We start from the raw sequence: 12915 nt of genomic DNA, 5'->3' as shown, positions 1-12915 counted from the left end.
TTAACATGTGAATGCTTTTTGTACTACGTAATTGTTTAGCAGTTTGTCAGTAACTTTTACAAATTGCATGCTGTCGCTTTCAGCCAGCTAGAAGAAGCTTTTTTACTGCTCTGACTCATTCCGTTTCATCCTCTTTGCAGGAAATAAAAGGGTCCTACTGAGATCTTATATCCGTTTGGGGTTTTTTTTCCCTGCAATGACAGAAGAATTTTGAGGATGTAGGCCTAATTTTTGAGATAGATCCTAAATTATAGTTCAAATTCATTCCCTAAAAGGAGAATTTCTGAGGAGAGCATGTAGTAAGCAACGGGAGCGCCCCGAGTCTCCTTTGCTTCTTCCACAAACCAGGATTGTGTCACAGGAGTCACCAAGCTTCACTGGAGAAGTGCTCAGAAGACAACTGGGCAACTCTCTGGGCTAGTAATGAAAAGCAGGTGGTGCCATATTCCAAAATGCCACACTTTTGGTGTCAGCAGGGGTTGCCATCCACAGCACTGATTTTCCAGCTAACTGCAGTGACTTCTGCTCTGTGTCCAAGGAGCTGGGTCCAGACTTGCTGGGCGTGAATGGGGAAGTCCTACCCAAGTAACCTGCAGGGCTCCAACCATGTGAGTGTCACCTCATGGCAAGGAAGGGCCATCAGTCCCCACAACAAGGAGGAGCTGAGCTGAGAGGTGGCTAGCTGCTCAGCAGGGTCACAAAAGTGGGATAGGATGTGGCAGTAGCCCAGGTGCCTGTAGGAGTTCAGAAAAGGGTCAGGTGCCCAGTTATTGGTGGCTACTTTGGTGGGTGAAATCATCCCAACAAAATTCTCCAGGGCTGATTTATTATGCCTTGGTATATTAGAGAAGGAGGTAAGAGGGAAGTCTTCAACACATGGACAAGAATCTTTTTTCCTGAAAAATCCTTCTTTGAACAGTTTCCTGGTGGTATTTCTTCCCATTCTGTGTGGATATGCAGATGTTCTGCCATACTTGCCATTATCTCATGTATATAATAATAAGAGGGTGTGCAGTTGTTTTTGGTAATAATAAATCCCATCAGTTATCTTTTTTCCACTTTATTTTTCCACCAAGAAACTTTGGTTATTCATGTGTTTGGATTCTTTCTGAAACTGGAGAAAGTTGTGTTTTGGAAATACCACTTCATTTTTACCTTCCCTTCACCTGATTTCCCCCTTTTCTTTGTTCAGCCATGCTAAATTTCCCCTTATTTCTTCCTGGGCTGTCAAAGCACTTTCACACTGTTGCAGTTTAATATACCAATTATGTCTTCTACAGCACGAGCCCACTGGACTCAGTTATCTCAAACATATTTTCCAACTTTAGTGATTCTATGATTCTATAACAATTCAAATCCCTAAATTTTCATTAATCTCTTGAGAGGGTCCACGTCCTATATGGGATGTCCTGGGCAGTGTGTTAAGATGCCAAAGTCTCACATGTGACTCCAATTTCCCCGAAACACCAATTGGCTCACCAGATTCCTCCTCTGGAATTGAGGAATTCTGGCTTGCTGTGATGGGAGTGTTTAGAAGACTGACAAATCAGGCCACTTTTAAGCTTTATTGAATTAATTCATTAACCATGCCCTTGTTGCTGGTGGCCAGTTCTCACACCACCTTAATCAGCACTTGTTATATACTCAACCACTAGTTATAAAATTGTATTCTAAATTAGCTGTGGCTTTTACAGCTGATGCCAAACAGGCAGCCCAGAGGGCTAGAGTCCCACATTGGTGCTTGCCCTGAAATCCAGCTGAGGGGGGTGAAAGAGCTTCCAGGAGAAAATTCAGAGCTAAGCTCAATTTGATTTCCTTCTTCTCAGGTCCTCCCTCCTCATGCCTGTATTTATGCTGTTGTCGTCCCTGTCCACAGGGAAAGGGTTTCTTTTCTGCTCACTCTTCTATTTATTTGGATTTTTTTCTTCACACTCATCCTTCTTGTGTAAATTTACCCACTGTTGCCTTTTGGAATGATCACACCAGTCACATCCTTATCCAAAACTGTGCCTGATACAGTACCTGTTTTGGTACACTTATATCCAAGTTCAAGCCAAAATGACATGAATTTTATGCAGTTTGGTACTTTTGTGATTTGTAGGTGAGCCTCTGCTCTGGCTGGAGTGCTGACACACCTGTGAATATCCACTCCTTCCCCACAGAGTTGGAGGAGTGCAGAGAGGGCGAAGGTTTTCTTCAGAATCCAGACGTTCCTTCCCAAGTAATCTAAGGAGAAGGAGCAGGTGGGAACTCAACTTTTTTTGCCAGGGTCTGTTCCAGACAATTCCATCTGTGCCAAGGAGCTACAGCTGAGCCCTTCAGCCACAGGTGGGGCTGAATGGAAGTGGGAACCTCTGGGGGAGTAAAGGAGTGAGGAGAAGCAAGTACAGGGCAGACAGGAGAAGAGCACAAAGGGGCAGGTGGTGCCAAGCAACCCGGAGCTGGAGCAGGTGTGCAGGTCTGGTGAGAGTGTGAGGAGACAGAGCTGCACAGGAGAGACCTGAGAGTGACCTGTCCCTGCAGGGCTCCACGTGAGGGGACTGGGGGGGACATCAGGCCCTGGGGGAAAGGTGCTGGGGTGTGTTTTGTCTTTGTTAAAACCTGCGATGGTTTTAACCAGTAAAAATTAAACTTCTCTTCACCAAGTTGAGCTGGACTCACCTGCTGCAGCAGCTGGCAGGCAAAATCCCTGCAGCCCTCTGGGCCCACAGAGCTTCCCATCCCACTTCCCTTTATCTTGCTGAGAGTGACTGGCAGGGATGGAGGGGTAGATGGGTGTTCTCTCACCCTCCATAGCTTTAAAGCTGACAGAAGCCAGTGCTGGAGGCTTGTTCTTAGAATGTGTCCTGTGAGATGTTCTGTCCTGCTGCCTCTAATTCAGAAGAACTGGAATTGGAGGCCCAAGTGAGTGCCTTCACTCCTGTCTTCCCACAGATTGTGGGCATGGCAGTGTGTGAATACCTTGCCCTGGGAGGTGGTCTCTTCATGGCTCATCACTTGCACATTAATTGCTTTTGTGGATAGCCCTGGCAGCCCTTAGATTCAAGAGAGGATCAGAATATAATTCTTATTTTCCACCGGAAGAGATGAAATAACAGACTGCAAACCCTGCAGCTGAATCTGTGGACAGGGGCTGATGGCAGCAGTATCTCCTACAGAATTGCTGTTGTTGTTAAACTATTTAGGATGTTGGATTTTATATCAGTCATAAATTAAAGCATTTCCAGTAAGTGATGCTTGATACTTCATAAATACTTCATCAATTAAATGCTCCTTCTGATGCTTGCAAGCTCAGATGTGACACTCACATCATTAAAATCCTCATTTATGACCTTTGCAGCAGATAAGTCATATCCCCTTTCAATGGATGGATTTTATTATTATATCATTATATGTAAAATTACTGTGGGAAGATGTTTGCTTTATGTGGTTCAAAGACATGCAGAGCTTCCATGAGCTCTGACAAGAAGGAACTTTAGTGTGTCCTTTATTTTTAGGAATTGAGTGCAGTGTATGCATGGGACAGGCTTCTGTGTGCAGGGCTGCCACATGGGTGAAAAAAAGGAGGAATGAAATAATTTTTAAATATTCTGTGTGGTTGCATCAGAATGCTTGTAAGAACAGGTCAGGTTTTGTTTCCAGCACAATAAAAGGCTCAGTGGTTATGAGAAAACAGAGAGTTGTGTAGCTCATGTGTATTCAGAGTGGCAGCAGACCAGGACTTCTTGTGAAGTCATTAAGGATAAAAGGGTGGGAGAGAAATCATTCTTACTAAAAACAAAGGGTCGAAATAGTTTTGAGAATATCAGGAGTTACTTTGACTTTAATCAAAAGTACACTGTGGTATAATTCCTGTGCACTGTACAGAGGTTCCTAGTTTTTATTTTACATCTTAAGAGAAGATGTTGTGAGATGTTATTTGCATTTAACAATGCTCCAATTTGTCATTCAATGCTGATTGAAGTCAGGTGACCATGAAACAACTTTACCACATGTTCCTTTTATGAACACTTCATGGACATGAATAGCACTAAAGGCACCATCAAGTGTCACAAAAATTATGTAACAATGCACCTCTGAACGCAATTTTTATTTGCTCGGCTTTCTAATCAGCAAATACAGGTTAAAAACTGTGCTGCCATTGAGCATTATTTTATTGCAGTGGCTCATGAATTTGTGTGGTATAATCAGCTTGCACAAGCTGGAGAAATTAAAGTTATTAGAACATTACACTTGGCTTTCTAGCAAAGACCAGCAGCCTGGGGTTTGGGAGCTTCAGTGTGAAGCAGAACAGGGTTGTTCCTTGCTGTGCAGGTGTGTCACCATGTGCTGCTCACACACATTGAAGTGAGGTTTCTGACACATCACAGTGTGGTGTAAGGGAAGACTTTTGCAGGTACTCTTCTGAACCCGTGAACACCCACTGTAAGAGCACAAGAAAACCTTGTTTTCTTTCCCATGTGTCTTCTACCTAAGTAGTCCTTGCCCATTTTGTGAGGCTCTCTTCTGAATGTTTTCAGTTCTGATTTTAGAATAGCACATACTTTTTTTTTTTCCTGCATCATCCCTTTAAAAAATGCTACTCCCCACACAGTGACCTGAACAGCTGAGTTTGTGTTTGTATCCACCAGATGAGGAACACATTACAGAGACTCTTACAGCTGATGAGGCACAGCCCCACTGTAGGCCTGTCTTCTTCAAATTCATATTAGCAGCTGACTATGAGCTGGCATTGTTCCATGGGCTTAATAGTTTCATAGATTTTACGGACAGAAGGGGCCGTTATTGCAATCAGCATGCCTCTTTCCCTGTGTAAAATGAACCTCAGAATTTCAGCAGATCATTCCTGTGTCAAGCCTGATGACCTTTACTGGAACTGAAGCACATTACAGAAAAACACCTGTTTTATTCAAAGGACCAGGAAATGAGGTAATCTTCACTGCCATTCCACCTAGCTAGTGTTCTAGTGGTTGATAACACTTCTCTGATAAAAGATGTGTGTGAGAAGCAGCATAAGTTTTCAACATCTGAAGCCACTGTTTTCCATGTGCTTTTGTCAACCAGATAATTATTCAATGTTCTCTTACATAAACAGCCAGGTTAGGGTCTAGTCCCTTCTGGTATTGCACACATTTCATAACAGCTAAGAAGCTGGCCTGTTGTGTTTTCAGACATGCTAAATATACACAAAGAAGTAAAGCTTATGTCTGTTAAGAAGGCAAGCCCCAAACCACACACCATTAACTGTGTAGGTGGAAATGAGACCCTGACATGTGGATTGTGTGGACTGATTTCAGCAGTGAATTTATCTGAGAGCCTCATGAGCTTCACACTTCCCTGACAGCTCATATACCTTGGTACTGACCCATGGCAGAGATACGTGTCAATCAAGAACACAGCTCTTCACAAGCTAGCTTGACTGACAAGTCAAGCTCCAGCTGGTTTAATTTCAAACTGTCTTCACCCTGAAAGGGCAATATTATAAAAAATGCTGTTGAATTGCATGCTCTCTCTCTTTCTGTTTTATAAATATCTGCAAAAATCATATTGAGGGACTTGAATTCAGGACTGGAGTAATGGAGTTAAAAGACAGTGCTGAGGGGGGCAAGGCTCATGACAGACGGCAGGTTTGTTCCCCAAGGTAGCTTTGTAAGCAGCAAATTTACTTGCTTGAGGAGGAGGAAGCCTTGGGGATTGGATGGCTTGACACAAACTAGAGGAGAGTGAATTCATCAAGAAACTTGGGGATTTCCTCAGGCAGCTGACTGGTGGCTCCCAAGGACTCCTGGAGCAGAAGAAGCTCTTTGTATAAAAAGAGGGTAACAAATCCCAGAAAGGAAAGGAATGGAGGGTGGGAGGTATGAAATGGAGAAGAGCTTGGAGATGGAACAGCACATGCCAGTGTCTGGAGATATGTTAGATTTTAATTTACTGTTTGATTTAAACAAACTTAAAAATTGGAGTTGTTCCCAGCCACAGACAAGGAACACACAGCTGTGGTTGCATTTCTAAAGGCTGCCCTTAGCTGTAACCTAAAGATTCTGGTTAAATGGTTCTTTATAATGAAAGCTGTTTAAGTTTTCATTCTCATCTGGGTGGTTTTTGAGTTGCATTTTGTTTTGAATTTGAATTCAAGGGTGCCCATGGTAAAATTCTGCTTCAGTTGCCCGTGGATAAATCCAGAGTAAAGTGAGTGATTCAAACTGAATTAGTCAGTACTTATAGAAAAACAAAAATGAAGCTATAATTATATTTTTGGAAATGTTCTTCTCTCTCATGGCCTTTGCACTTGCAGAGCTGGCTGAACAGAGCACCCACCACGTGTCACACAGGTAACCCAAGAGAGCTCACAGAGCTGTGGGAGGAGATGCTCCCTGCAGGGGCAGCCTGATCTGTGTGGAAAAAGAGGACAGAAACACACTTTTCTGACTTTTCTCTTTTTTCTGTGCCACATCTCACACTAACAACTATTGACTCTGCACTGGGAGATGAACAAATCTGATATTCTGTCAAGGAGAGAAATAGTGGTTTGTTACTACCAGTGTTAGAAGCACGAGACTGCCCTTAAAGTGTTTGCAAACTGTGGACATCATCAAGGCTTCTAAAAATGGTCTTGTGTTTTTTCTCACAGAGTTTTCTGTTAGTAAATTTGTAGCACTTACTGTTCTACATTTGCTTAAAACTTTATCTTGAAGAAAAACTCAGTGTAAATAGCACAAACTTTCCACGTATTTTGCTGCATAGAGATTCTCATTAGTCCCTTATAGTGATGCATTAAAAGGCTTATGAACACTGACCCTTTTTATAAACAAATTCTTTTTTCAAGTTGTGTTTCTGAAAACAATGTATTCCCTCCAATTTCTCCTACTTATAATTTTGTACTAATTTAGATTATATTTATTCACAAAACCAGAACAATTTTCATCTTTTGCCAGATACATTGTCTTTGCACTGCTCTAACACTTTCAAATACAGACATTATGTTGACTATTTCACAGCACTCTATCACAACATGCTAGCAGGTTTCCTTTCCTTGTTACCTTTGTCAGATCTTGGTTCTCTGCTGCTCCACATCCCAGTAAAAGCAGAAAACATATTGTGCAGTCATTGTGCACTAGTGACACCCTTAAGAGCTTTGTTTTGGCAACCATGTGGGTTACAGGAGGGGCCTCTGTGAAAGCAGTAGAATGTTTTGCCGTAAAATCTCCAGAACTTTTTTTGAATAAACCTGCTTTTCCTACTCATTTATTTTATTCTCATTAGCACATGGACTGTTCTTCTTCTCATAATTATCAGGCACCTCGAGGGCAAGGCCCAATTCTTCTTCAATTTTGATTCAGGTTATCAAAACCAAACATTGGTGAGGGACAGGGAACCTAGAATACCAATTTCTAAGTGAGTGTTGAGAACCTCCTTTAGTTACTGGGATGTGTAAACTGCCTCTTTTATTATGTGAATCATACTCTAAAAATACCCTCATTTGAGCTTAAACTCGTGATTGTATCAACAGTGAAAACCTTGCAGCTGTGCCTGCCTGTTTCTGATTATTTTGTTTTAGACATAATCAAAACCTCTGGATTTTATTCAAGAATGATAAAAAACTTCTGAAACATGGAATATCTTAGGATATGGAACATTTCCTAGCCAGACCCAGACAGCTTCACTCAGTCTCATCCTAGTGAATCCAGTTTGTACTCTTTACCCTGGACAGTTAGAATGTAACTGAGGGGTTTTTTTGTCTTATTTTTGGGTAAGGAGAAAATCCAGGTCCAACATGTATTTGCATGAGGAAAAGTCTTGCATATAAGTAGAATTATGAAAAAAGTCTCCATGGATTGATTGCAGCTCTCAAAATTAGTGAAGCAGAAGATATCTATTTTATGTAGTATCTTTAAGTAGATGCCTGCAGTCTTTTTCCTTATGCATAATCACTGAGCAGCTGAGAAAATTATTATAACATTATTATTATCAATCCCCTGCTAAATCCTGTAGATTTTTAAATATTCTGGTATTAGCCTTTTTTAGGTTTAATCAACAATTTTTACTCCTCTAAGCCATGATATCAAGGAGTATGTCAGAGCTCAGCATTTTAAACATTTTAATAATCACTTTACTTCAATGGTTGGAAAAACATTTTTTAAATGAAGTTAGGAAATCTGGTAGAGAGACTTTAGATTATTTTGAAAAGCCTAAACCTTGCAGATGATATTGCTCCATGACTATTTTAGCAGAATGTTAGCTGAAGTATTTCCATGCCTTCTTTCAGTATTTACTCATATGTTAACCAAGGATCTGAACTAATACATTTTCAGTGTTAGATGCTCAAGTTGGATTCAATGATCTTAAAAGACTTTTCCAATCTCATTTGATTCCATGAGTCTATTATTCTCTGTTTTGGTTTTGAATAAACTAAACACATATGACTCAACATTATGCTTCCAACTTCTCTTTGCTAACAAGATTAGTATCCGCTGTAATATTTTGTAGATTATCAAAGGACAGTAATTAATTTTAGCCATGGGTGAGCTCAGTGTATTAAACACCATGAAACAATGCATTAGAAAATAGATGTCCAGTTTTAAAAGAATTAGCTCAACAGCCACCTTTACCCCTGCAGAAAAGCTTATACTTTTTTCCTACAATCATAAATTTTAATGTATTCCCCAAGGAGATATAAATATTTTTTTCCTCCTCTTTAGGTACATATAGGATAATTTGCATTAATATTATCAAATGAAAATACAATAAAAAGTCAACAAACTTTTTGTGATCAAAAGCAGACCTGCAATGTGCATGAGTCAGATAAATCTATAGAAGAAAAAGAAGATTCTGGTCTTCTTGCAGATTCCCTGGCAGTGGAGAAAATTATAGTAAAAAAAGTTCTGTCCCATTCAAGAGAACCTATTAAGTTGACCTGGTTTCACAAAAGATATTAAAGAGAACCCATCCCATAAACTACACTTCAATGTTTCCAATTTCACGTTACCTGAGTATTTGCCATCCATGAAATAGGAAGCTTTATTTTAGAAACAGCAGCATAAGGTATTGCTGGAGCAAATCCTAATTTGTGAGGTGGAATGTTACAAACTTCCCCCCTGGAGTTGTGCCTAGTCCCAGCATGCTCAATCCAGCAAGGGAAAAGGGAAGAAAAGCCAGAAAGGGAAGGATTTACATCAACCAGGTTTTAGAATTTTTTTTTTAGGAGGACAAATTAAGAAGCTGCATTCCCACTCAGAGTAAGCAGATACAGTGAACTTCCCCCAGGCCATTTTGGAGATAGACCCAGATGCTGGTGTTTCCTGATCCTGCACACAGGAGGGTTGACTCAGTCCATGGACAACTGATGGCGAATTTGGATGTGTAAACTGGGTTAAAGGACAGGCAGTCACAGCACAAAATCCTCCTGCAGGATGGGTTTGGATCTGTGAGTCTCCTCTGAAAGCACAAACTGATTCACCCACCTGGCATGCAGGTGTGAAAATTCCATACGTTGTTAAGCATTAAGGTTTTCAAAATTATTTTTACTGCCTTGGAATTGTGTTTCTCAGGTTCTGTTTACTGAATTTTCAGATTTCATGAGTCAGGAGGGAGGGAGAGAGAAGTAAGGAAAAGGAGGAGGGGAGGGAAGGGTAAGGTAATAGTGAGATGGGAGGGGAAAGGGAAGACGGGTAGGAAAGGGGAGAGGGAAGAAAAGGGACTGTAAAACAGAGGAAATCAGTATAAAGTACAAAATCACCAGCTTTGAGCAGCTTATTATTGACATTCTGAAACATTACTTTTTTGTCAGAATTGGTGTTATGACAGAGCTGCTGTAGCAGCAGCCCAAGCTAATACTGGCTAATGTGGCCAAGCTAATTCTGTTCTACTAATTCATTTTACAGCTACCCTCAAAATTGCTCCGTGTTTACTGGTAGAGTAGTCACTGAGGTTTAATTAAGCACATAGGCTATAAGAGAAAACATTTAGTATTGCAAGAGGTGCATTGGATGCAGATAAAAAAGAACTGTGAACTCAAAGCTCATTGATTATTTTGAGCAAAAAGAGACGTGATGTTGCCAATCTCTTGCAAAAATGGATTTTTTGAGTGTTGTTTGCTGCAATGTTTTAGCAAACCTGCAACCCCTTTCTGATTCTAAATAATAATTTTAATAATAATCATAGTTCTAAATATTACTGCCTTATCGGCCAGTTCTACAGTCAGTGGCAAACCTGGCACACCAAAAGTTCTCTTCCTTAAAGCACTGAGATAATATGCATGCTATGGAGAAATGCTACATGTAAGCACCTTATTTAATGGGTTGCTGTCCTCTTCTTTGATTAGAAAACCAGTTTTGAGTAAAAAAAGCAGACAGGCATAAACAGTTTCTGCACTCTGCAAGAGTCCAAAGCACAAGCAAGCTGGAAGAGGCTTATGGAGTGGAAGTTTAAAATTCAATGATTTCAAGGGTAAATAAACACGTAATGGCCTTACCCAAGCATTGTTTGGAATGTCTGTCTCAGAACTGCTGTCAGAGGAGTCAGAACAAAATGCTTTGTTGTGACTCAAAGTGGGCTCAATATGCTGACAACATTTTATCAAAGTGAGGCAGTTCACAGGAAACAGTGAGATTTTCAGGAAAATGAATTTTCTGATATGGCAGGTTCTGTGAAGTTTCTTTAGTCAGTCCTGACAAGGAGGACGTGATGACAGTTTGCACTTCTCTTTTCTGCTGAACTCCTCTCTGTGTCCCTTGTTCCTGTGAGCATCAAGGTGTCATGCTGACTATGAGTCTGCAAAACACACTTCACATCAGAAAGGGTCCTATAAGATTTATCTGTAGCTTCAACCTGTGATTTTAAACAGAAGATGAGAGTAAAATGGAAGTTAAAAGTAATTACATATCTGTAAGCTCTGTTTTCACCTAAGTTCCTCTTTTTCAAGGGTATTCAAGCACTTGGACAGAAGGACAGATTTGAAATGCCTGAGATGAGAAGCCTCTTTGAAAACACATCCTTTTTGGTTCACAGTAGTGCTTCTGAACAAAGTGCAAATTTAGAGCAGTGAAGTTGCCAGCAGAGAGGTGCTGCTCTCTTCTGTGCTATTCAGAAGGTTCACCCTTCTGAAATTGCTTACCTGCCTCCACTGACTGCCCAGAGAGCTGAATTTCCATTGCCTGGGCTGCCTGCCAGATTGACTGGTTTTAGAAGCAGCCATTTCATGACCAAATCTATTCGTCCCGAAAAATTTACTCTACTTGTTACTGTCACCCTGTGATGAGTTGGAAACAACTTTTAACACAGAGTCTCTCTTGATGCCAAGATTCTGCATCATCTGTGTTTTACTTCAGGCTGTTTTCATTGATGTGTGGAAGAGAATGCTTACCTTTTTTTGCTTTCCTAAATTACTATCAGTAAACTCCTTGGGGTTTTTATGAAACCTGACCTCTTCTGCAGAGTTGCTAGTACTCTAAGAGATTGAGACTAAGTATTATAGTAACAGTGGGAATACAGAGGGTTAGAAGCACTTTTTTTTTGTTGTTGCTCCATCTGTTTGGACTCAAGGACTAAGCAAGGAACAAATGAGAAGAAAATACACAATAATATATAAGTTATAGCTCGGAAGTTTTATTGCCAATAAAGAACCACTTAGACAAATAACCAATGACTCTGAGTTGGTAATGGAGTGGAAAACTGCATTGCTCAGGACCTGCTTGGCTTCCATTAGGTAACTGTTAAGTAATCTTGTTGAAGTTCTACACAGCAGTGGGTTCAGGATATTTTTCTGATGTGTATTCCTAGCATGCTGTAATGTTAATTTTTAAACTAACTTAAAACTTAATGGAGGTTTCACAGGACTGGCATATATTAAATGGCATGTGGGGTATCATGTAGCAGTAGTAATATTTGAGTCTCAATTGCTCAGTTATTGTTGCTGTTAAATCTGAACATCAGAGTTTTGTGACTATGGCTTCACAAGGAAAAGCAACATTTCTGGGGGTATTTACAGACATTTACTGGTGTGTATTACTTCCTGCTTCTGCTTCCAACAATAGTTAAGTTTAGAGCTCCCAATTATGAAATGGACAGGGGCACATCAAAGCAGGTAGTAGGTATTTGCTAACTGTATTTCATAGGTGTGGGGTTAGCCAACATTAAGAAGAGTTTATGTAGCATTAAGAAATACAACATTTTCTACTGATAGTAAATTAAATTACTTCCTTCTTTACACTTAGTGAATGTATATTAGATTCATTTACCAAGGAGGAGATGGAAGGATGAAAATAGTTAAGGAGGAATTGTTGCCTCTGACTGAAGTACATAGTTTTTGTGGAGAATGCCTCCTCCCACAGCAGGCTTTGCAAGAAAAAACATACTCCCTGAACCTACAGATTTTATTAAAAAGGCATTGAATCTTATTCCCACAGGTTATATGCCCAGCACACTATATATTGTTCTAAGCCAAGGCTTTGCTTTAAAGCAAATATATATTCACTTGTATACTCACACAGCGCGGCTGTGTCAGGTGTCAGAATGATATTGTTTGCCAAAAAACAAAGTGCACAGGCTGAATGTTGAGTAAAATTCAATAGAATTTCTCTGTTGGAGGTGAGGAGAATGGGAACCTTCTGTAGTTGATAGCTTGGCCTTGTGATTAAGGTGAAGTTGTGCCATTTTCTCACCATTCTGCTGGTGAGGAACAGCCAGTGGTCTGCCCCCAAGTCAGAAGTGGCTGTGGGCTCAGCTGCAGGGGAAGAAGAAAAACAGACACAAGCCAAGCCTCCAGAGATTCTCTTGTGAAATCATGGGGAGATCCACATGGGTTAGCTTCCTGTACAGCAAGAGACTTTTGAAAAAAATGGTTCTTTCTAAAAGCATATTGGGTGAGAAAATGCAAGGTTACTCCTTGATTTCTGAAATGGGACATACTGAAATTGT

Source organism: Motacilla alba, chromosome Z (genome assembly GCF_015832195.1).
Source record: "Motacilla alba alba isolate MOTALB_02 chromosome Z, Motacilla_alba_V1.0_pri, whole genome shotgun sequence".
Classification (NCBI taxonomy): domain Eukaryota; kingdom Metazoa; phylum Chordata; class Aves; order Passeriformes; family Motacillidae; genus Motacilla; species Motacilla alba.
This window is presented reverse-complemented; position numbering follows the sequence as displayed.